The 3,571-nt window shown below is 37.7% G+C and overlaps 1 long non-coding RNA gene across 1 annotated transcript; it reads right to left on the bottom strand.

The window, feature by feature from the left end:
* Nucleotides 1–1,405: 1,405 nt before the first annotated feature.
* Nucleotides 1,406–2,553, bottom strand: LOC118338259. The gene is made up of 3 exons (XR_004797230.1): nucleotides 2,503–2,553; nucleotides 1,610–1,707; nucleotides 1,406–1,491 (listed from the first exon to the last, which is right to left on the bottom strand). It is a non-coding gene; the product is annotated as an uncharacterized LOC118338259 (long non-coding RNA).
* Between the last annotated feature and the right edge of the window lie 1,018 nt (nucleotides 2,554–3,571).

Raw genomic sequence — 3,571 nt, 5'->3', positions numbered from 1 at the left:
GTGCTGCTCTCACGTCTCCAGGTTCAGAACAGTCTAAAGCAGAACATCTGTGTGGAGACGCTTCGAGAAGGCAATCACAGGTATCTCACTCTCTGTCTGTTATCAGTCATCATCCAGTATGTTGTTGAGGTACAAACTCTACACAACAGTGTAATCTGTTTAAATGTACTGTAGGGCTCTCTTCATTTCACCTTTATTCATTGTGGAGATGCTTTTTTGTCTTTAAAAAGTCAATTATTGGCTTAATATGTGGAGAAATTAACCAACAATCAAAAGTGTAAATGTGATTCAGCTGAAACAACAAATGAGTAAAATGTGCCAATATCTGTACTCATAAATATACTTTTAACCTTTATTGAACAGATACTGATGTACTCGCTCAACCCTCAAAATGTTATAGTGGCCATTAAGTCCAGTTTTATACATAAAAACCATCAAAATGTTCTGGTTAAAGTGCAGTAAATGAAGATTTGTAGTTTGTTTTCCACTATGATTCACTTCCACAATTGACCACTAGAGGGTACTATTTAACTCTGTTAGACCATGAACCAGTTGGACGCTGAGGTTTCATCTCTCATTATAGGAGCATGAAGAGGAAGAGGTGAGGCAGGAATGGAGGGATGAAAAGTAGAGCTCAGAGTATCTGTCAGAATAAAGTCCCACTAATACTGAACCTTTGTGCTCAGCAGGTTATTCCTTTGTTTAGCAGCAGAGGGCGCACTAACCTCTCTCTCTGTATTCTAATATCAATGAACTTAAAGTGAGTCAGGATGTAAATGTTTCCTGCTCATTCTGTGTTTTATCTCCATTTATATCTATGTTTAATCAGTCAGACCACTGAACATAAAGCTTTTAAGGATTTATTACATTGTTAAATGACTTCAAAGGTTCCGGTTGTCACACATAGTGTCTGAATTACAGCGTCGACCACAATGACGTAGGAAACAAGCGTATAATCTGATGATAGATACACTTATATTCATGGGAAGTTTTTATTTTGTGTGCAGTACAGTGAAGTTTTATTAATCCTGAGGACCAATTTGACCTATGATAGCAGTTAGTGAATTATAAATACAGAAAAGTGCAGAAATAAATACTAAAATGTGAACAGAGGTAACTAAAGGAGCATCCTGTCACATCCACAGCTCCTTACAGGACAAATTACACCTCGTTGGATGGAATAAAATACCTCAAATATCTGTTACTGCCTCCTCCTGACTGATCGATAGCTGTCCCATGAAAGGTCTACATAATGCCGGCATTGGGACAGTGTGTGGGGAAAGTTTAAATTACCAACATGCAGTAAAAATCTCTAGATTTCTGAGTGTGTTGTAGGAGAACAATAATAAACAAACAATAAACGATGGGAGAAAAACATAACTGGATCCCTCTGTGGTTCCTGGGTGAACTCACCATGCAATCTCTGCCCTGGAGAGGATCTGAGCCGACTTCTCTGGTCCAGTTTGGAGAGACTCCTTCTGCTCATTCATCCTGCAAACAGAATAAAAGAGACTTTATACTTTCACTGCTCACTCAGATTAATCATACGCCAACTGTGTCCTTGTTGTTTCTTTTAAAACACTTTCAGAGTACTGCAGTTGTACTCTACCTTCTCCTTCGTTTGCTGCTCTTGGTGATGATTTCCGGTAGAAAAGAGCCGGTGTGCCGCCGTGTTACTGCTGCGTTCATCTTCAGCCGTCAGTCAAACTAAAACACAACAACCATCATCTGAAGTCCTGACGTTATTATATATAATATGTTAATATTTAATGATCTCACACAGCAATTACTTGTCGGTCGTGTTATATATCTAATGTATCTTTCATTGTTGTGTGCTCAGACATTCGGCTGCTGTGGGAAGATCAGACTTTCCTGTTACAGAAAATAAAATTAAAGTTAATGTGAGATGTTACACTTTGAGGAATATCTGGCTGCTAACACTGAGAATTATCTTCATCCATCCCTGAAGACCATGTGAGGCGGCTGAAAGCTGGAGAAAATACCAGAAAGTGGACCTTATTTAAATGCTGTTTTCCTGTTTAACTTGCCTAACATGCTGTGGGTTGTCAAACTACTGACAAGCTATAAATACTACTACTACTAATAATAATAATAATAATAATAAAAATAATAAAAATAATAAACTATATGTACTCAGACAAAGTTACTATACATGGTTTGAACCAGGTTTAAAACATTTCAGGACTGCAATGAGGGAAATAAAACACCCACAATTTTCTAAAACAGTGAAATTATTAAATGACACATCCTCAAATGAACAGCTAATCTTCCTGTTGACTGTGCATGGTTATTATATTATATTATCTATTTATATATATTATCTGGTTGGAAAAGAGGCCAATAAACAACAACAATAAACAGTCAGCTAACGTTAAATCAGCTGTAACTGACCGACTGTAACTTCAGTCTCTACCTGTGTTTGAATATCGACGCTGCGTCCTGAATAAAAAGCTTAAACCCGCACAGATTGCACAAACTCACCGCAGATAAAACTAAACTTTGTGTTCACAGTTTCCACCGCCGCCTGCAGAGGAGTTACCGTCACCGTGGCAACGGGACAGGCCGCATTCCAACACTAACATCCTGCCAACTGCTGTCCGGTTCCATTCAGGAATACAGAAACATTATTTCTCCTTATATTGGCGGTTCTGGATGATACCCGACAGTACCTGTGATTGTTACACTATCATATACACATTATTAGTAATACTATTACAGTGAATGGAATCTGATATGTGTTTAATATTTAATGTGATGCCTTTTATAACATTTGAATTATGACCTATGCTAAAAATGAGACCAGAGCAAAGATAAATAAATAAAAGGATACTAGAGAGCATCAGATCAACAGTACATATACATTAGTACAGCACAATATTTAGAGAAAGGGAGGGTTGTATATTAAGAGTACATGAGAGAAGCAGTGTTTTTATAACACACTTTCTTTGAGATGTTGGAGGTCGTGTGAGTGGAGCTTTTCCAATCTCCCCGCCGCTGGGATGGAAACTTCTTCTTTTTCCCTTCAAAGAGTCACAGAGTTTGTAATAAAGTTTCATGTTCTGGGTGGAAATCAGCAGCAGCTGACACAGAGAGGCTGTTTCCTGTCTGTCTGAGGATCTGGGTTTGATTTGCTGTGAAACGAGACCCTTTTGGATCTGTTTGTTCTTCTCATTCTAATTAGCTTCAAGTGTAATTTGTCCATTAACCAGCAGCTTTGGAAAAGTGAGAAGTAAATGTGTTTTACAATATTGGAGGTCGGTAGCCTGACGCCGACAGAAGTTATCATAAAGAAGTGTGTGTTTCTGCTTCAAATTAAAATCTTCACAAGTATATCTCTGTCTGCAGTAAACTCAGAAAATAATACAATAAAAAACTGTAGCACTTTATAGTTTGGTAATAACAATTTACAGTGTCATATGTTTGAATGACTCAGATACCAACAACATACAGTACTTACCGGATCCTGCTGTTAGTACTTTAATGTAGGAAAACAACAGAAAGGATAATAAGTGAGTAACAACTGGATCATTTAGAGGAGAATACTCAGAAC

This window comes from Morone saxatilis, unplaced genomic scaffold (genome assembly GCF_004916995.1).
Source record: "Morone saxatilis isolate NCDOM2014 unplaced genomic scaffold, NCSU_SB_2.0 Contig4, whole genome shotgun sequence".
Taxonomy (NCBI): Eukaryota; Metazoa; Chordata; class Actinopteri; family Moronidae; genus Morone; species Morone saxatilis.
Note: the sequence above shows the minus strand (reverse complement) of the source record. Positions and strands in the feature narration are given on the sequence as shown.